Source organism: Podarcis vaucheri (assembly GCF_965113315.1).
Source record: "Podarcis vaucheri genome assembly, chromosome: 4".
Taxonomy (NCBI): domain Eukaryota; kingdom Metazoa; phylum Chordata; class Lepidosauria; order Squamata; family Lacertidae; genus Podarcis; species Podarcis vaucheri.
The window spans coordinates 82,488,702-82,510,530 of NC_138762.1; the positions used below are offsets into that span (position 1 = coordinate 82,488,702).

At 47.5% G+C, this 21,829-nt stretch overlaps 2 long non-coding RNA genes across 6 annotated transcripts in view; one reads left to right on the forward strand and one right to left on the reverse strand.

The window, feature by feature from the left end:
• Positions 1-12,129, reverse strand: part of LOC309530202 — a 49,272-nt gene extending 37,143 nt beyond the window's left edge. Inside the window, exon 1 of the long non-coding RNA XR_014218673.1 lies at positions 11,382-12,129. This is a non-coding gene — a long non-coding RNA (uncharacterized lncRNA). The remainder of the gene's footprint in view (positions 1-11,381) is intronic.
• Positions 1-21,829, forward strand: part of LOC309530196 — a 318,904-nt gene that overhangs the window by 165,738 nt on the left and 131,337 nt on the right. The window lies entirely within an intron of this gene.

Here is a 21,829-nt window from a genome sequence, read left to right on the forward strand (position 1 = left end):
AGAAGTCAACAACCCGACTGTGTTGTCTTTGCTGCAACAGGGCTATCAGAAATGCATTGATATGTTATGCTTCCAAGCGTGGTAAGAGACTGCAATTAAATCAGTCACAGTTACTTTATATACCAGTAAATATTCCAAACGCGTAATAACCAAATCACCAGCAAAAGGTAATAGACCAACACGCCCTCTTGACTCCTTTTCATAGAAGGACACGCTAACTAATCCCCAGGGCTGCGCCCGTCCAATCTCTCTTCCCCGCCCGTGTCTTCTGCAAAATGTTTAAACTTTAAAGGGCTTCTCTTATAATGCCTACGGCCATCCTTTCATGCTGCCTGTCATCTTCATTTCACACGACTGGACGCTAAATTGCCAAAAGTGCATCTTAAAAGTCTGGCAGGTTCTCTTGAGGTATTAGCTTTCCTGGGCAACAGTCTACTTCATCAGATGCAAGAGTACAGACCTTGGAAGTAGCGCAACATCTGTTTGGCAGGCGACTGCGCTTTCTCTCCCCTCTCTCACCGAGGAGGTCCACAGTAAAAAGCAACAATTAAAAATAGTAGAAGGAAAATGAAACAAAGCAATAGACTATACAGAAACATGAAATAACTGCGAACTCATTCCCTAACGTTGTTAACACCGGTCTACATTCACAATAGAATCGAGGCCATCCATGGGCTCAGAAACTGCTAACCAGGTTATGGCGTTTAAAAATCAATATCTGAAGCTAAAGAAAAGGGGGAAAAAACAACTCGCGGAATAAGACCTGGCACACCTCTTCCCCCTTACACACTAAAGGTATGGGGCAGGCCCCCTTAGGTATAGCGTGGTGTAGTAGTTAGACTAGGAGCTGGGAAATCTGGGTTCAAATCCCCACTCAGTCATGAGGTTCACTGAGTGACCGTGGACCAGCCTGCAAGGCCAAAACCACTTCAAAGAGAACAAGATCTAGATTTACACGCGATGGCTCAGAAGATCGAGGAGAACTTGGTGTGGCGCTGAAGTTTATCCTCTGCAGCCAAATGCCGCTCTAGTGCAGAGGGCACTCCAGGGTAGCGGAGTATTTAACACAAGGTGCCACTAAGTGTGGGTGTTGTTTTTAAAATGTCGCTATTGAACTTGCTACTGCCACTGCCTGAAACGGGGCATGGAGAAGTCCTCAAGACCTTGATTCGAAGCATCCTGTGATCAAGTCTGGTGGGAACCACATTAGACAGATGTGGTCAGGGCAGAGATGCCACTGGCCCTCTTCAACCCGCCTTGTAGCGTGTGTACGTGTCCGTTGAAAGAGATTTGAAACAAACGAACAGCTAACTAAGGAGTGGAAAATATTTTTTCCTGCTTTTGAACTTCGGTAGCCAATCACAGATAGATTGCCTAAGATTTGACTTGAGAAATGCAGCAATAAATATAGAACAGGATTTCTAAGTGGCCGTCTCTGTCTCTGTCGTTATTCACTGAAAGGCTTGTCCTCTTTGGGCAATTGGTGTAGAAGTTGTGTAATAAATAATAATATTTAGTAATTGTTTAGAAAGTATTGAGTGCATTTATGGGGCAATGAAGCCAATGTCGTCGATGCAAACACCCACTCATTCCATCAATGTAAAGCGATACAGGACGGAGTCCAATCTAACCCACACAGTCTTGGAAGTAAACTCGCTCAATAAACTGGGCTTAACTTCCGAATAAACATGCCCACAACTTGTTTAGTGAGCAAAGTGCGTCTCTCATTGATCCTCACAACAGGCTCATGAGGTTGTGAGAAAGCCGCCCTTCCCGTTTTACAGACGAGAAACTGAGACCCGAAAAGTTACTGACAGAGCGAAGCCAAACTGCCTGTTATCTGGCTGCCCCGTGCAAAATGGCCATTCCCTGAGCATTTACTTCGAAACAAGGGTGCCAACTAGAATAACAAATGGGGGTGGGGGGCGCGGCGGCAGGTAAGCACCGCCTTGCAAAATCTATCACAGGATGCGGCACACACACATCTGAATTCCCATAAAGTTTTGGGGGGCTTAGCCCCCTCAAATATTTTATTGGGGGCCCTAGGAGTTGACTCATATGCTTCGAAAAATATTATTAAAAAGCACGGAACATACTCTTGAGTAAGCATGCATGCATGCGACCAGGCTGCATAATTCGGCCATTCGTTTATCAATACGGATACCTGGCATTACCCCCAGGCTGCCTTTTGAGTCAATCTAAACTCTTAAATAACATATCAACCAACTTTCCAATGCTGGCAGTCAAAACCTTTGGCGTGGTAGAGGCTACCACGGGGCCAAGGATAGCAGCGCTCACCTTGGATGGCTGCACGTGTCTTTTTGCTAAGCGGCAGGGGACTGACAGCTCTTGCGCGTGCCAAGTAGGCAGCCGGTGTGGTGTGGCGCCTGGTGCCGAGATCCCTACACGGGCAAGACCCGAATGCATGGACAGTCTTTAGACCTGCCTTGGAAGCAGTGTAACTCGCTCGCGTAGAAAAGTGGTCCACACCATCCGCACGACCGTGTGTGTGTGTTTGTGTAGGGCCATTTGGCCCAGGACCTTAAGCTCAAAGGTGGCCTCAGATTTAGGCACGTTAAATTTTGGGTAAGTTTCCCAACTTATGTTGTTTATGCACATTGGACCAAAATGCGACACACACTTTCTCAGCTTGAAAAGCAGGTGCTGATTATCTCTGAGGTTTCGCTCTGTTTTTGGTGCTTTTTCCCGCTGCTGCCATCTTTGTTTTTATTATCACAGAATCATGGAATTGTAGAGATGGAAGGGACCTGTGGATCATCCTAGTCCAAACTCCTTGCCATACAGGGATAAGCAGCTGTCCCGTGCGGGGATCGAACTTGCAGCCTTGTTCATTATCAGCACCACGCTCTAGCCAACTCAAACCTCGAAACAAAATAAAAAAATTCCTTCCAGTAGCACCTTAGAGACCAACTAAGTTTGTTATTGGTATGAGCTTTCGTGTGCATGCAGACTTCCTCAGATACACGAAAGCTCATACCAATAACAAACTTAGTTGGTCTCTAAGGTGCTACTGGAAGGAATTTTTAAATATTTTGTTTCGACTACGGCAGACCAACATGGCTACCTACCTGTAACTACAAATCAAAGCTGGAAGTGCCTCGTGCCTTTCTAGACCTCTGAAAGGGCCTGGCCACCCGTTTGTAGCTGGAGGAGTGCAACCTTGAGTTTAAAGGCTGCGATCCTGTGCATAGCTCCCTCCGAGTGATCCCCCACTGACCACGGTGAGGATCCCTCCGGTCCTGGAAGGGAAGGGCCGGCGGAGTTGCGCAAGTGCCTTCCACCTTGCATGATGACTAATCCATCAATCCTGGCGGCTCAACCCAGTGACCCCCCCGCTCCCCGAAGTCTAGCTGATCTGGTGGGGAAGATATTTTTGTTTAGATGCCTGCAAAGAGGTTCGGGACTGACCTGCAAGGTTCATTTGCCGGTGGTGTCGCCTGGCTGTTTCCAGTGTGTGGCCTCTTCACAGTGAAAGAGCCTACAAAGTTTCAACTAGGGGGCACAGCCAGGTGAGCCCCCTCCCCCACCTAGAAGGAGAATATCCTTCTAGGAACCTGCAGTGGCTAGCCAGGTACTGGCTAGGAATGCTTTAAAAAGTGTTTCTTTTCTTTTCTTTCTTCTTTAAAAAAAAACCCAAGTAAGGTGATGTTATGCCAGATGTGCCTATCTGATGAAAACGACCGTTTGGTTTAATTTAGTGTTAGTTTATTAGGTTTACATATCGCTTCACGCAGCCAGAGGCGCCTGGGAGCCATTTACAGTATGATTAAGATGCAAAATTCACAACCATTTAATAAAGCAGTACATTAAAAACAACAACCCTAAAAGAGCACAGAATATCCACTGGCGGAACAATTCTGGCGGCTCAAACCAGAATTTGGTGGGAACTCCAAGAAAAAGTTCCATCCGAAATGGCTAGCCAGCTCGTTTTGGGGATTGCTTGGTGGCGGTGATTTTGTTTGGCCCTGGGCACGAGGCAAATCCTGTCCATTGCGAGTAAACTGCTCTCGGAAATGGAGGCCTCCTTTAGGTCCAGGTCAATCCAATCCAACAATCAAATTCGGGATTGTTCTCAGGGTAGCTCTACTTACGTTTCCCTGGAACTTTTAGCGATACTGTTGGTTTGTGAGTTGCACCTATCGTGAACCAGCCCACAGAGTACCCTTGGAGCCACTTTGGTGGCAAGATCTCATGGTCAAGATCATTTCTGGAAAACAGCTTGAAAAAGAAGGAATATTTCCCCCTCATTCCCTCCCCCCCCCCCGTTTGTTTTCTTCTTCTTCTGAGAAACCGGCTCGCTCGCTCTCCAAATGAACATTGCCTACATTATACAAGGCCTGCTTCACACGTGTGTGGTCAGCACGGCCCCTAAACATGACAGCTGGCAGCTGAACGAGTCCACTAATTCTGCGATTAAATTCTGCAGCAAGGTGCGTCGAAGGTGGGAGATCCAGGCTGGTCTGAGGATACCTTAATTTCTTAAGTTTTCTGGGAGATCAGGAGGGCGACTCGCAAAGGAAACTCTCCACACCCGCCCCTCTCCCACCTCGCCGACTTTGCCTGCTTCTTTTTGGTGACTGCGGCGCAAAGCGCGTCCAGCTGGGGAATGCCGTTTGCGCTTCCTTGGCCAGCCAGGAGCTGGCGCTGCGCACGCTGCAAAGGCACCGGCAAGTCCCCTAGGAGGAAACGGGGGGAGAGGAGGAGACCCTTCTGGAGAAGGAGCGCCCGACCCGAGGCTACTGCGAGTGAGCCGAGGCTGCGATCGCCGTCTGCTGGCTACTCCTCGGCTCCGGATTCTGCAGCGGGGGATTGGGGAAAGGGGGTGGGGTAGGGTGTTTGAGGACTCCTTGCTTCACGCCACTGGCTCCTGCCCCGATTCCCTACCCTACTCTACTGCAACTTCCGACCGAGCGCTTTCTCCGCTCTCTTGCGCGAATGCCCCCAAGTCAACCCAAAGCGAGTCTTCTCAAATTCTCAATTTCATTTTAAGAAGCGTGTTCTAATCCACTTAGCAAAAGACCTAGGGGGTTGACACACGCTATCTAAGCAGGGCCAGTCGTGATCCTCATTCTCAGTGAAGAGTTTTAAAACTCGCAAGCTATTTGTGATTTGGGAATCTTTCCCAGAAGGTGAACCAGTCCTTTCCCTTTCACCTTTCACAAAGGCTTCCCACTCTGACGGTTCTCCTGCAGATTCCTGAGCCCCCTCTCACCCCCGAGGCAAAGCGGCTATAATGTTGTTGTTGTTGTTTGTTGTTGTTGTAGCTTCCCAGCTCACTGGGTGAAAGCGTTTGGAGAATCTCTGGAGCTTTCGAGTCGGGGCTCACCCCTGTGAACAGTGCTCACACATATAATTCAAATTTCACAGCTGACCTGTTCTGAAAAACCTCAATCAGCTTCTAATTGAAGGGAAAACAAAATATTGCTTCCCTACAGCAGAGCTAACGATTTAATCATTATATCAGACATTATAGCTTTTAATTAGGCTAATGCTGATACTGTATGGAAAAGAGATAATTCAACACAGTTCTTGATGGATTCTGTAATTGGGTTAACGGAGGGAGCAGTTGAGGGAAGAGACGTCAATAATATTCAAGCCGCGTCTATAGCTACCACCAGGTTTATGAATGAAAGGATAGAAACGGGGCGGGGGGAGGCAGAGGAAAGGGCTGAAACTTCGCGCAGGAAATGTTTCTCTCCAACCTGCCCTGTGCCGCCCCCTGGAAAGTTCCCGAGGACGAAATGGAGTCACCGGGAGGACCAAATTCTGATCACTCCCAATATCGGAACCTCTTTCTCCTCGGATCTCGAAGTCCCTGCAATTGGTGTTTGTTTTCTCCGCGCTGGGGTTGAAATGCAACCCCGCGTGCCTATCAGCGAGATGTGAAAAGCGGCTTCTCCACGTCGTCTGCCCACATTTTATCATTATCCCTCGAAAAACTGACTTGATGTGTCTCTCAGCTGAAGAGAAGTTGACATCTCTGCTCCCCGAAATCTAGGGGAAAGCGTTCCCTCGAGCAACGGCTTTCGTCTCCTCCTTCAAAAGGAAGGAAAAGCGAGTGTATATAAATAACCTCACATTTGAGGTAATACGAACAGGAGCGACTTGGGCGCATCGGAAAGGAAGTGCCCACGCCTGTCGAAACTGGAATTGGTTTAAGATCAGTTTCCCTTTTTGTAGAGACACTGCGGGTTCTTGTTGCATTTTAAAAATTGTTATTAATCGCCAAACAGGGCGAAGGAGCGCTGACTTTCCTTCTTAATCCCCTCGTTCGGGACTGAAAATAATTAAAGACCTGGCCGCTATATTGAGGTGAAATTAACAACAACGACGACGACAAAAACAGTTTCTGATGAACCTATGAATCTAATTACAATATCCAGAGGAATGCTGTCTAGTAGCACACATGGATTTGTGCTTTCTGCCCTGTAATAAAAACAACCAGCCGATGTTTAGATGTTGTCGAGCCAGCTGATACACTTCCCTCCCAACCACCCGCAATTCGGATAAAAATCTATTTTCTATACATTCTGGGGCAGCTTGAGAGCGACTGGCTAAGGAGCGGCTGTTCCCACTGCCTCCAATTCTGCTTGGCACGTTAACATTAGAAAAGACAAGCAAGGCTACAACGGTGGTTTTCGTTGCACGAATATAAATGGCTACATTACAACCCTTATTTTGAGCCGCAATTATTGCAGAGAACGAAGTTGGCGATCTCTGCGCACAAAGGGCCCCTTCTTCTCGGGGGCCCGGCGCCCGCCGCTTTCACAGCCTCCCGTTTGAAGAGGCGGGTTTGCTGGGAAGTTGGGAAGAGGGCAAGCCTGGCGCTTTTTGCAGACGCTCTTCCATGTTCTGGGAGCGGTGTGCTCAGCACGTGTAACGAGGCCTGAACCTTCCAATGGGCGTTCTGGAATGCAAGTTCCCCCTGCAAGGTTGGAGCACACCCTTTCGTCACGCTTTGTCAGGGAGAGAGTCTTTTATAAGCTGTTTGTTTATATTATGCCTTAACTAGACTCCCGGCACAATATTGTTTTGAAAGAGAAATATTCTCTATTGTGATCCATCCTTGTCTTATTTTGTCAGTAATTACAGCAGAATTAAACGGGTCATTGATAAAGTTCCATTGACACAAACCCCTGTAATTAACAGTCTGAATGCACCTTAAAAAAAAAAAAACATTCCTCAAGAGTTGTAATTTTTGAGTCTTTGTGTTGTTAAAGGGATACACGTATAATAGGAGAGCACCAGAATTGCTTAGAAAGAGCCGTGGCTAATTCCGGATTCCACCTCCCCCCCCCACCAAAAAACACACACACCCTCTAGACAGCCCAATCAGTAATGCTTTCTAAGCTCTGACTGATCAGAAAAACAACACCACCTTTAAGACTAATAATAATAATAACATGAGCAGAATAATTAATATAGATATAGTAATTTATAGGATTCAATACCCCCACCCTGCTGCAACGATATTGTTGTGACATTAAATGTTTCAGGCTCTCATAGGATGGCACGCCTTGAGTAGGAAAATTAAGAAAACAACAACTATATTGTAAAAAGAACAAAACAAAAAAAGCCGGGTACTTTTTAAAGGACAGTTATTGCGTCGCGTTCTCAAGGATGAGACACGACCACTGCTTTGGAAGGAAATGCCAGGGCAATTTCGAGCCCTGATGCCTCGCACGAGGTGCCATGGAACCCCATTTCTGTAGCCTGCCTGGCCGGCCCCTCAAGTAGAAAAGACACCCCTCCATCAAAGTCCAGCCAAGACCAACTGATAAGGAAAAACCTCCGACTGAAGGCAGGAGAAGTGAGCTAACTCCTCGCCGCTGCCCCCTCTCCCACCGCCCCTTCCCGCTTTCAAGCCATTCCCTGTTATTGCAAATTAGATTAACCACCCAGGCTTCAATATACATCTGACACGGGGTTCACCGGAGAGCGGAGGATCATCCACTCCAATCTCTCTTTTTCCCCCCATCGGAGCATCTCCCATAAATTACATCTTGTCCTTTAATACACTTTTCTATGAGATTAAAACATCACTTTGACACGGTTTCCAGTCACGCAGCCGCATCCCCCAAATTACTTCGAAAAACAGCAAACAAGGCGAGACATCTAAATAATCTCCCAAATGCTGTTTCTGGACGTTTCATTATGCGCAGAGGGGAATACACCCCACCTTTGCGCCATTTAATGCCGTTAACCTCTCCTTTTACGAGCAGAAGTCGAGTTCTAGGGAGTGAATCCTGTTTTCTTTAAGATCAGGGTGGAAGGAGATTGTTATCCTTGGTATAAACTGGAGGTTGATCAGACATAGTAGGAAATTAATAATAATAATAATAATAATAATAATAATAATAATAATAATAATAATAATAATATGTCTGGGCTATGTTTTTGGGCATGCTTAAACTTTCTGCTGTTACTGTTTTTGGAAGCTTATTCTTCGAGTTAGTTGCTCGTCCTATAACTTCCCTGCAACTCATCCCTCGGTCCTCCGAGCCCCGCCATGCGGGGAAGACAGGCTTTATGCGCAAAAAATGAGGGTGCTACTTCACTGAGACTGTGGTCCAGATAGATGCCTGGGCCATTGGGCTCTGTAGCTCACCCCGATACCCCTTCTCTCCATTTTCGGTCCGTGTGTGTGTGTATCGAATTATAGTGGAGGGTGGGTGGTTCGGAGGGCGGTTGTTTTGGGGGACATCAAACCGTGGCCATGACACTTGACCTTCCGAGTCCTTCTGAGCTCGGTGAAATCGAAAGGCAGAGCCTAGAAAGGGTTACAGGAGAGATGTACGGAAAGCCATACTGTATAGTACAATCTCTGTCGTCCTCCTGTTTTCTACCTCTCTCTTTAAGCTGCTCACTTAGGATATATTCAGCTACCCCCCCCAAGATTATTCACATCAGGGATCCAGTCCTTCTCCAAATCAATTTTTATGAAGGAATGTTGCTACTTTTTCTGCACTTCAACTCAGCGAACTTCCTTTGGGCGTCGGTGGGTTGTTTTTATTCGTTTAAAATTAAGCCCGCAACCAGCATCTCCGGGGTGCGCAATCTAAACAATTCTTTGCAAACACTCCCTTTAAAAAAAAAAAAAATGTTATTTGGTACACACTGATGCCCTAAATGATTCTTAGGCTTCTGGTAGAGCAAGACAGGGGAGGGGTGTGCGTGTGTCCACGCGAGATAGGGGAGGCTTAGCAAACTCTTTCCCTCTTCCACTTCTGTTCCCTCTCAGGACTCTCTCCTCGAATTATTTAATGTTGAGTTTGTTCTGGGATTTGGCCCCAAGACACCTCACCTAGTGACACCGCGGAGCCATTCTCGTGTGAAAGTAGCTTTCGGAGGAATAGCCCTTATGAGGCTACGTGATGCGAACTCCTTGCTATCCGATTTCCGCCATACAGTTGGCAAGACACGCTTCGGACGTCCAGAGAATCCGGGACTGAGGAGGAGTTGGGCATGGCTTACCCAACACCTTTAGATCAGAGGGTGACAGCCTAAGCGCAGGTATGTTTACCTGGAACCAAACCCCGCGGGGTTCATCGGCCCTCCTTATCCGCAAAAAAGTGGCGCGTAAAAATTCAGCCTCAGCTGCGATGGGGTCGCAGCACAAGAAATACAGTACAGGGAGAGTCTATGTTGTTCCATTGCTCCCTCCCCCCCCTTTTGGACTATAACCCGCCTCGAGTAAAATGGATGAGGCGAAGCACGCAAGTATAAACAAATAGGTTTCGAAACGCTGCGTGCCAGCTTTAGAGTTACGCAGAGCTCTGCTTTCCATTCTTCTTGATGAAGAGCTCTGTGTAGCTCTAGGAAGGTCGCTTCCGCCCAGAGGGCCTCGAGAATGCCGGGCTCCACTTGCTCTGGGTTTCAAGACAGTTCGATTATCGGGAACCGAACTGGGCGGCCTTTTCCTCTTCCTCCCGCATCCTCACTGATTGTGTGTGACCCTATGATGCTCAAGTAAGTGCGCACAGGATTGCGCCCTGCTCGGCACATTTGACACTGCGATCTTTGCTCTCAAAGCCGGCGCAGACGTTTTGTCTCTCTTCCTTTCTCTTTTCCTCTGCCCCCTTTCCGTTTCTCTCTCTTCTAGGTAGGCTATCAGGACACCACTTTGCCCTTTGAACAAAGAGGCTTTCAAGGCGACCCCCTCCCCTTCTCCAGGCTGCCCGGGATCAATGCGCTCAAACGGGTTTATAATGGGTTAATTGACTGAAGCTGCTATCACATTTAAACACCTGTTTCTGCCAGGAGCCAGATCCGTTTTCTCCCGAGACTGAGTGGTGCTCAGATCTCCGGCTTCTGGCGGTGCCTCCTGAACCACCTCCCTGGTCCAGATTCCCCCCCCCCAACCCGGTTCAGCTACCTCCGGCGAAAGCGGGAGAAAACTCTGCGGCTGGAAACATACAGCGTCTTTAACGTGGTGGGTTTATCGATTGAAGGGGTCTCCTCGTCTTTTGCTCAAGAAAACCTAACGGGATTGGGATTCAGCACGAAGGGAAATAGATTTACACCGGCCAAGAGGTCGTGTCACATTCTGGGCGACCCTCAGGTTACATGAAAGTGTGTGTGTGTGTGTGGGGGGGTTCCTTAACCTCTCCCACCACCCCAGCTAAAACTCGCTGGCGACTGTTTGCGGCGTTTTCATCAAAGAACTGTAACTAGGTTTTTTAGAGCCGCGTTTCCTGGGAGAGAGCCGATCCCAGAGTAGGCAAAGTTTCTTTCTGCCTTGGGTAAGGCCGCGGGGTCACGCAAACCCGAACAGCTTCTGCTTTCTTCAAGCCTACCCCCCCCCCCCCGCCATCACACCCCGACTTCCCACGTGGACGTGTCAATTGCCGCTCTCTGCCCAAATGGAAGCCAACCCCTGACACCAAAAAGTAGCCCGCCTGTATCCCTCCCTCCCCCTCGCAGTTCCCTTGCCCGGGGAGAAAATGCGTAAAAACCGAACAAAAATTAAGGCGGCTTGCTGAGCTTCCACCCATCCTTTCGACCGTCCCGCTGAGCTGGGGAGTGGGCTGTGTGTGTGTGTGTGTGTGTGTTGGAGAGAGAAAGAGAGAGATTCTCTCTGTGTATATGTGGGGTGGGTCATTTATTTTTTTAAATCTTTTATCATAAAAGTGAAAGTCCCCCTCCCCCCCGCTCGTCACGCATCTCCACATGGATCCCCATCGATCAAGCAGCAACCGAAAGCTCTTTGGAGCCTCTCGTCGAAAGTTGCAAGCGCGCCTCCCTCTCAGGAAACTCCTGGCGGAGCCCCCTCCCTCCCCTTTTCCCTCTCCCACCCCCCACCCCACCCCGCAGGGCGACCCACCCACCTTCCCCCCTTCCAAAGTTAGAGGCACACTTACAGTTCCAGCTTTCTTCTCTTCCCCCCACTGCGGAGAGGACAGCAGGGCAGGGGCGCAGCCTCTCCCGCAGGGCAGCGCAGGGCGAGTTGCCTTGGCCACCTTCCTTAGCGCTCGGCTGGCTGGCTGGATCCCTAGGCGGGCGCAAGCGGTGCGCAGCGGCTCTGGCTTTGGCCCCGGGGTAGCCGACCCTCTTCCTCCCTCGCTTTAACTCTCTCTCCCTCTCTCTCTCCCCACACCCTGCCCATGGCAGGTTCGGCAACCGCTGCGCCACAGCCCGGAGCGCCGAGCAGCGGACGCGCAGACACTCATTCACGCACACCCCTCTCTCTCTCTCTTTCTTTCTTTCTCTCTCTCTCTCTCTCCTCTTTCTCGCTCCCTCTCTCTCTCATACACATAGACGACCGCGTTGCTTGCACGCGCACACACACACACGGAGAGAGAGGCTGGGAAATGAAATTTATTACTGATACCAAAAAGAAAAGAGGAAGACTTTCAAGACAATTTCAAGTTATTGTTTCTGTCTGGAGAGGAGGGGGGGGGGAAAGAAACCAAACAAACCCGAGCAAGAGCGAGCGCGCGAGCGGGAAGGGCTTCCCCCCACTCCCCGCTTTTCCTTCTCTTCCTCTCTCATTCCCCCCCTCCCAACCCTGGAACATAATGAAGCGCTTTTGTGTGGCGCGGAACAATACCAAACAAGTATTCTAATAAATAGCCACTTTCCCCCTCCTTTCCGCGTCTCGACGGTGAATAGAACCTAGCAGTTGCTTGGAGAGCAGCTGGGACGCGGCGAGAAGGGAGGTGGAGCCCGGGCATCCCTTGCGCGCCTGCCCGGCTCCCCCCCCCAGCCCCGCTCCGTCTTCTGCGCACACCCGCGCGGATCCTGGCCCACTTTCTTTGCTTGCGCCCCTCTCCTCCGAGGCGCCTTCCAGCGCGCGGCTTGGGAGCCGGAGTTGCTCTGTCTACCTGTCTTGCGCCTTTTGACCTAGTGGCGGACTTATTGGAGACCGGGCTCCGCGGGCTATTCTTATCTCGTTTCGTTTAGGATCCGAGCTTAAGATCCCTTCTTCTCCCCTCTTTCCCTTAAAGCCCGGCCTTCTCAAGCGTTCTGCGCCCGCTGAGAGCGGATCCCACTTTCCCTCGCGCGCCCTTCAGCCTGGAAGGGAAAGTGATTCGGCGCCTCTTTCCCGCCTCCCGGAGGGCTGGCTCGGCAGGGGGTTTCTCTCCCCCTTTCTTTCGTCCATTAGGGCTATTCTGTGTGTGTCATCCGGCTGCCCGCTTAAACTTTTCATTCCTCTTTTCCGAAAGCCTCACCAAAGGCTTCGCCACCGTTTGCACTATTAACATTATTCTAATTATAAAACTTTTCCAGTTTTCTTATTATAGGTGTGTACTTCTGAGGTTACTGTCTGCCGCCTCTTTCTTTAAGAATAGCGAATGTGCAGTCTCGAGACGGAATATTATTATTATTAATAATAATAATAGTAGTAGTATTTACTTCCTCCCCTCAAGTTTTTTGGGGGGGTTGGCGGCGGCATCCTTCTGAGCTTATTCTCCCTTCCCGCCCCCGTCCTTTTCCCGAGCAATAGGGGATGAGCTGCGTCCAGACTGGCTAGTCCAATGGACACCAAACACCCGCTGCGCCGGCGATGCCGGAAGAGCACTCTTCTGCGCCAGTCCCAGTCCCGGATGCCGCTGTCCCTATCAGTCGTGCGCGCGATCTATGGGGACACGGGTGGGGGCGGGGAGACTCCCCCACTTCAGGCAGGCCAAGGATGCACGGCGTCGCTGGAGAGGAGGGGCGGCGTCCTCCTTGCCTCTCCCTTCCCTCTAGTTTAACCCCCAAAGGACAGTATCCTAACGGGAAGCGACATCTTGTTTTGCGCGCTGCAAAATTGCGCGTTTGCTCGTGAAAAGACCCCAGCAGGCATCCTTCTTCACACCCTCTCCTTCCTTTCTCTCCCAGCGTGGTTACATCTCTCAGGCGGTTCTCCTGACCTGACCTTCGCTGAAAGTGGGCACCGTTCGCATTCACACGAGCACACAACCTCGCAGGGGAAATATTTTTATCTATAAAATCCAGCCAAAACACCCAGATCAGAAGTGGGTCGCTTTTATTATCCGCTGCGGAGCCATTGGCAGTTTAGTTCAAAGTCGGCCCCACAGCACCTTTCAGGATCCAGCTGCGCCCCATCGCCTCCTTCCGGGCGAGTTAGCAGCGTTTGTCGCGCGTTAAAAGCCGATAAAAAGATTCTCTTTACGTCTCGAAATGGGTGGCAAAAGAACACGGGTTATTCTTGACTTTAGGTTTACTTGACAGTAAGTCGTGTCGATTTCCCTGGAACTTACTTCCAAGTAAACCCGCGCAAGTTGGCATCATCCGGAATCCTTTGGGGAAGGCTCGGATCCGGATCTCCGCGGAGGCGTGAAGCGCCTTCTTGGGCACATGTGACCAAGTGACTCGTTTCGACGCCCCAGCTCGTGGCTGTACCTGGAAAGCAAGTCCCACTGAAGTCAGTGGGTTTACTTTCCGGGAGACTTTCCGGCTTATCCAGAGAGCGGGAGCACGGTTCACGGTTGGGACTCGCTCCTGCCTTGTTTATACTGCAACAAACCGAATCATTCGGGATCGCCGGTTTCAAAACTTGTGACTTCTGTTTTGCAACGCTCAGACGGGGGTGGGGGGAGGAAAAAGAATGGGGGATGGCACTGCAGCGAGCTTCCCAGCCCTGCAAATATTTGAATGGTGTCTCTCTCCCCGCACCTCCCCGGCTGCCTCTCTTTTTGTAAAGCGGAGCAGCTGTCAGTCAGCTGGCTTTGACAACCTGCCACAATTTTTGTCACTTAATAGTGGGTGTTAGGCTAAGTGCAAAACACTCTGGCAAACAGATGTCAAACCTACATCTCATACAAAACGTGGGATGTGAAATTGAGTTTTAGCCCACACACTTTTCTCTTTCTTTTTCTTCCTTTTTTATTTTTAAATAATAATAAAAAAATAGGTGCCAGTGAGTAAACCGTATACAAAACCGAGACACCCCGACAGTCTCCACCGGCTGCGCTTGTTATTTAAAAGGAGGCGTCTTTAGAAACCTGACCTCCAAATTATAGCGATGCCTCCTTACATTTCAAACAGGGAAATATGAGAAGAACTGTACTTGGGAGGGGGCGCGCCCAGGACAAAGACGGAAAGGGACCGGAGAGATACCGGGGGCGGAGCGGTGCCAGGGAAAGATGGGAGGGGGGGGAGAAGAGGAAAAAGAAAAGAAAAGAAAAAAGAAACCCATCCCAACCACCGCGCGCGCTGGGTTATTTCCTTCTCTATCTCCTCCTCCTTTTCCAAAAGGGCTTCGCTGTTCTTACTGTAAGACCCTGGAAGGACAGTGGTGAGAGGAAGAGAAGCGAGGGTGAACTCTGAGCTTGGGGAGCTATTAAAAGATGTGTCTCCAAGCGAAAGAAACACACACACACACACACACACACACACACACACACACACAGCGCGCGTTGCAGCCTCAAAGCTAGCGCAGACCTTTCGGACATCCGCTGCTCCCCTATCCCCAAAAGGCGCTTATAAATTCCGGACTCCTCGGAAGTGCGTCCGGCCCAACCATTAGGGCGTTGGGTGAGAGGCGACCCGTCTCAGGCGGAGGCAGCAGATTCTTCGGGGTACCGCAATTACCAAGCGTGTAGAAAGATCAGCGACCTATTCTAGGATTCCCTAGTACCGAGGGAAGAGGGGGCGCCGCGGGGACGGTCGGCCTCAGCCGTTTGGAAGTCTTAGGCAGCGTTCAGGATCGGAGCGCAAACGTGGCGCAGCGAAGTCTACTCCGTAGCAATTCATCTGCACCAGATTATGAAAGCAACCTCCACCAAGAGTAGGAGCTGGGCGGGGGACACACACACAACTAAATTTAATTTAAGGATAGGTGCCATACAGAAATCCAGAGAGTTGTTTTCCCAACTCCGCTACAAAATTTTCAACATAGGATGTCAGTGCGCTCTTTCACATTCTATTTTTCCGGGTGGGGGGCGGGGAGGGAGAGAAATAAACGTCCCAAAATTAGGATTAAGGGTTCTTCGTCACCCTTCCCATATTTGTATGCTATTTTACCTGGATTAATTCTACACTCATTTTATTATGATCCAATGCGCAATAATGAACCAGCGAGGCCAGAGAAGCCTTTAAAACAATTTTATCGGCTGAATTATCTATGAATTGCAACTTAGATTTCAGCCTAGACTGCGATTGTTCGTGCACGTGTTACCTGAATTACTTGAACATCTCTGCGTTCGGGATCCGTAGGATGCCCTCATATATCTCTCTGTACACTTATTAGAAATATGTAAATAATCGTATGTTACTTTCCTTCAGGGCAAGTGTGACGTTAACAGTGTGGATGTACGGATACATTTAAAAAATAATGTCACGCTTTCTAGCTCGGAAGCGATTTGTTTATTATAGCATTTCTCGCATCTTCCAATTCTTTGTAAAAATATATTTTTTAAAGGAAAGGTAACTTTTTCATGGAACCTTGAACCTTACCCTTTAAATTAGTCATGTGCGCCTTGAAAAAAGATGCCCTTAAAAAGTGAACGTTATTTATGTTTTGGGCGGGAGGAAGAACAGAAATATAATTTCGAACGGTATTTATTTTAAAAGTCAGATATCGCCAATATGCATTCCATAATCGAGTTAGTTCGGAATATATTTTCACAATCACAACTGAACAGGTTGTTTTTGTTTTTGTCTTTTAAAAAAGAAACGAACTCAATCTCGGTAAACGAAAGGCACCCAAATGATACAGCTAAAATTATTCTGACTCACTTTCGTTTTGAACCAACCATCTTTCCGCTTTGCCCCGGATAAATGGCTGAGATCACAGTCTCTTTGAAGACAGGGCTGGTGTGAAGTTTTTCTGTGCTGTTTTAAAAACCCCTTTACACCGGGATCTTTGACCCTCTAGAATTGAGGACAAAGCCTTACCCCTCCCCGTTTTGGGGGAGAAAGCATGATTGTCTTCTCCAGCCCAGGAAATCAGCAATAGTCCAGGTTCTTTAATGAGCATGAACTGTTAACAACAACAACAACAACAACCAAACAAGCAAGCTAAATTTCCAGAATTTCGTTCAAAACACATGAAACCAAACCAGAAAAACCAAACATTTTTTTTGTAAAAAAACAAGCATAGATGAACTTTGTTTGATTAAAGTTATTCTGTACAAAAAGTGGCCTTGAAAACTCCTCCACCTGAACCCTAAATAATAGTTTATTCAGTAATCACATTCAATGTGATTTGCTTCCAAGAGCAGTATTGAGTAGGATCAGAATGCTACTTCACTTATGGAGAGAAGACTGGAAGCCCAAGTCTAAGTGATGTGTCCTTGGCCATTCCTCACATCCAGGGGCGCCCACTTGAATAAAATTTTTGGGGTGGGGCAGGTAAGCCCCACCCCACATAATGGATCATGAGATGCAACACATAGGCACCATTTGAATGGCAATACCCATCAACTTGGGCGGCAGCCCCCTCAAATTTTTTTTGGGGGGGTGGGAAGGGTCCTCAGCCCATAGGAGTTGGCTGCTATGCTCACATCACACAGAGGTAAACCCAGGTTTGCTAATTCAGCAAGGATCTGCACTACCACCATGGTTCCCTGTCTTCTAGCTCTCATAACAAATTAGTCCTCCTTCATAGGATATTTGTGGAGAGATTTGAATGGCTTTCGCCTGTGAGCCTGACTCCTTATCTTTCTGTACACTGGAATTAAGCCGCTTTAATCGTCAGATTTGAAATGGATTTGGCCTGAGCTATGCAATTTTGATCAACCTTGGCAGTTTTATGAAGTCTGGCAATGAAGTCCATTGACAGCCTGACTCCCTCACAATTGCCTGAGAGTATAGATCTGAGGCTTCTGTAACTGCAGTGTCATCAGGAAAAGAAATAAATAAAAGGCAACTCCAGTCCCCCGGGGGCGTTGCATTTGAAGCAGTGCCACTGGAAGCAACACAGACAATGAACCTAAAGGGAAGCTGTAAAATAAAATTACAACGAAGGCCATCGGGGACATTGTGATTTAAGGGAAAGATTCATGTTTCTGTCTGCAGAAAGATGGCAGATGTCAAAACCTCGATTTGGACCTTAATAAATACTATTTGCTCCCCTGCCTCTGAAGGAACTACTCTGGTTTACACCAAATAAGAAAGCCAAGGACACAGCACAGATAGCGGCATTGGAAATGGAGAAGGAAGAGCCAACAAGATTCAGCTAAAGGTTGCAATGCTAAAAACACCTGCTGGTCCTTGAGAAAGTCCAACTCGGCTCAGCAGGACTTGCTTCTGAATAAGTATTACCTGTTACACTGTAAGACCCACTTGAAGCAAGCAAACAAGCTAGTCACCATGAACTTTAGTGGGATTTGGGGCCTTCTTCTCTCCTTGCATAGCAGAAAATCCACCTACAACGGGTGATAACCATCATTAACCCTGCTCAGAGCAGACCCACTGAAATCAGATGGGTTTCAATAGGTCTGCTTTGAGTGTGACTAATGTTGGCTATCACCCATTGTAGTTAACCTGTTGAAAATAATGGGCATGACTAACTTAGGTCCATTCATTTCAGTGGGTCTACTCAGAGTGGGACTTAGTTGCAAAGTGATAAGATAAGATAAGATAAGATGATAAGATAAGATGATAAGATAGAAAAAAGAAAAGGAAAGAAAAGGAAAGGAAAGGAAAGGAAAAAGAGACCAACAGGCATATTGGAGAAAACATTAGAATGCTTCTCCCTTAGAAATAAACCCCTTTTTATTGAACTCCACCACTCCTTCCTAGTCACACTTTAATGGATTTTGATACACTCTTCATTCTTCAGGGGTTAAACAACATTAGGTTATATATCTATACATCTATATCTGCCATATTGAAGGGGTGATAAAAACTGGTATAATGTATAAAATTCCCTGGAAGGCCTGAGATAACAGAACAAGTTTTAACTAGTCAGCAAAATATCAGCACTGTGGGTGCCAGCCAGATATAAAGAGAGAGACAGTTGCACAAAGTGGGGGTCACTACAGAGGAAGTCCATTTCTAAGTAGTCATAAGATACTACTACTACTACTACCTTTATTGTCAATGTACTACCTGTGTACAATGAAATTAACCGAGCCCCCCCCACAAACACTCAATCTCATTGCACTCTGTGTGCTTGTCATGTCGCACAACACACCAACCCCGAAAGTCAGTTGCACTATATTATTTTCCGTTCAGCAGCCTAACAGCCCACGGATAGAAACTGATTTTTAGCCTGTTGGTACGACTGAAATATTCAAAGATGAATATTTGCAAGATGTAGTGTGTCCAAGGTGACATTGGCTGATGGCAGTGAGTGGATAGGTCCGTACAGGGGGAGTCATTCTTTTACATAACCCGTTCCCAAGCTGAGTCGAGTCTCATAAGTCATCAGCAGTCCCTTAAAATGGGCTTAGTAACAAATTGGCAGCCCATGCAATTCTTTCAGCAGCCCGGATAAAAGTATGTTGTGAAGCTTCAAAAAATATCCAGTCTACCTATGCTTAGGTGATACTTTTTTTGGGGGCGGGGGGGGGATTATATAGCAGCTGGACAACCTCTAAGACTGACTGGCTTGCTTTTCAGTCTTAGCTTCAGATATGAGGATAAAGCACATTGTCTGAAGGGAAGGTTGGGGGAGCTTATAGCTTTCCAGAAGCTGACAGGCTTTATTTCACCTGGGTCAAAGAGCCAGCTTGGCACACACACCCATGTGCATTTGTGTACACACACACACAGGGGTGGGGGTGGGTGGGCTGGGAGCCTCAATGCCCCCCCTCTGCAGGCAACCCCACCCCAGCTTGCTACCTGTAGTTACAGCACTGGTTGTTGAGCTCCATTTTCCATCAAGTCTAGCATGTCCAATGGTCAGGGATGGTAGAAGTTGTAGCCCAACGGCAATGTATGTAGGACCCGACCTGTTTATTCTGATTCTGGTGTTAAGGTTTCAACCCTGCAAATCTTTAAAAAGGTATCAGTGAGCGACAACACTGTCTCAACTCTTAATAGTTATGCTTACTGATTAGTTATGACTGTTTGAACAGTTTGTTTTAAAAGCAACGTGTTTCACTCCATGAAACCCTGCGGGTCTTTTCTGTGTCTTCTCAAGACACCATGTACAAATGACTACCCTTGAACTTCATGCATTTCCCCTGTTACATCAGGTGGGGAGTCCTTGCCACGTCAGAGGGAAGCACCCTCTTCTGATCCTTATTGGTACATCTACAGTGTTTCCCAGGGCAATGACACTGTTGGCCCAGGAGACAATAAGCACTTATGATGCGTTTCTTCCTAACAGAATGAATCATTTCTCTGGGCTTCTGTGTTCTGCTCCCAGCTCTGCCACTGATTAACCCAACATTACAGCCTATTTATGTTATATGAAGTCTACAAATCAATTAATGGAATTGTTGGATTTGTTCCAGTCAAATGCTTTGAAAAATTTATAGTAGTATGAGGAGGCGACAATAGCTTGGAATGAATAGTTTCAAGGACCTTGGGGATTTAGGCACATTTCAGAAGGGCTGTGCATGTTCTACCCTTGCACATTTCTCTGTGTTCTGTCTTCCTTCTCCCTTCCTTAATCCTGCAAAGGGTGGTTTCTGCTGATGCAATCTGTATGAGGCAAGACAGGAGGACCAAGTTGCATTACATGCTACTTCCAATTTATTCATTCTAAACAGATTACTACTTTTATATCAGGTAACATTTGTAACCACATATTCCTCATTTCTCAATTCATTCCCCCATCCCCTCAATATTTGATTCCCCCTACAACTGAGAAAACAGAAATATGAGAACTATCTTGGCACAAGCTTACATTACCTGATAAAAAAAAGCTCTAAACAGACAATTTTTTACAGTCTGTCTTAACCCCTTGGGATGCCCTGTGGAGCTTAGAATAAAACATTTGCATTGTTTTAAAATGTGTTTTAAAAAAACAGTAATTGCGAATGCTTACTGGTGTTGTAGCACTGTAAGGCACTTAACGTGATGAAACTGCCCCTATGTGAACACAGGCTCTTATTTTATGAAGAACTAAGAGTATAGTTTATACAGAAATGAAATAAGACCTCTTTTGAATAAAACAATCTGCATAAATGCTTAAAGAAAGCCTATAATTATGATAAAAATGTTGCTCAAAGTTAAAATTATGAAGCAATCAAGATTTATAAACAGTCTCTCATCAACTTTTAATCATACTTCTGTTTTTATATACGAACTGTATATGGAACAACATATAACAATATATCTGTTGCAGCATTTACTTTTGATGCCAAAGTCAGTGGATTTTCCTAGACGTGTTATCATATAAAGAAGCACATGCAAAAGGGGGTCATTTTCAGTCATTTCTCCCACTGCACATGGAGACAACACTGTGTCTCCCAGGAGCAGCCTTGCATGCCTTCGAAATAAGTAGCAACTATTGACTTGAAAAGGCATCTGCAGCCTTGCACTTAATCCTAGTAATTTGGGCCCTGTCCTAAGAAAGGCATGAAATAAGGGAATGATATAGCTCACAGCTTCTTTGGGGTATGTAGTGGTGGTGGTAGTATTAGGATTTTTTTCCTGTTACAATCCTCTGGTAAAGGACTTTGATGAAGATGATGATGATGATAATTATTATTATTATCATTTCTTTATACCCCGCCGATCTGGCTGGGGTTCCCCAGCCACTCTGGGCGGCTTCCAACAGAATATTAAAATACAATAGTCTATTAAACATTAAAAGCTTCCCTAAACGGGGCTGCCTTCAGATGTCTTCTAAAAGTCTGGTAGTTGTTTTTCTCTTTGACATCTGGTGGGAGGGCGTTCCACAGGGTGGGTGCCACTACCCAGAAGGCCCTCTGTCCTTCTCCCTGTAGCAGGGAGGGAACTGCCAGAAGGCCCTTGGCACTGGACCTCAGTGTCCGAACAGAACAATGTGGGTGGAGACGCTCCTTCAGGTATATTGGACAGAGGCCGTTTAGGGCTTTAAAGGTCAGCACCAACACTTTGAATTGTGCTCGGAAACGTACTGGGAGCCAGTGTACGTCTTTCAAGACCGGTGTTATGTGTTCTCGGCGGCCACTCCCCGTCACCAGTCTAGCTGCTGCATTCTGGATTAATTGTAGTTTCCGGGTCACCTTCAAAGGTAGCCCCATGTAGAGCACACTGCAGTAGTCCAAGCGAGAGATAACTAGAGCATGCACCACTCTGGCGAGACAGTCTGCGGGCAGGTAGGGTCTCAGTCTGCATACCAGATGGAGCTGATAAACAGCTGCCCAGGACACAGAACTGACCTGTGCCTCCATGGACAGCTGTTAAGCACATTTGGCTTCAGGAAAATCCTTTATGTAACAAGCTTTGTCTCCAGGGTGAGACAGGCTTCCCCAACCTG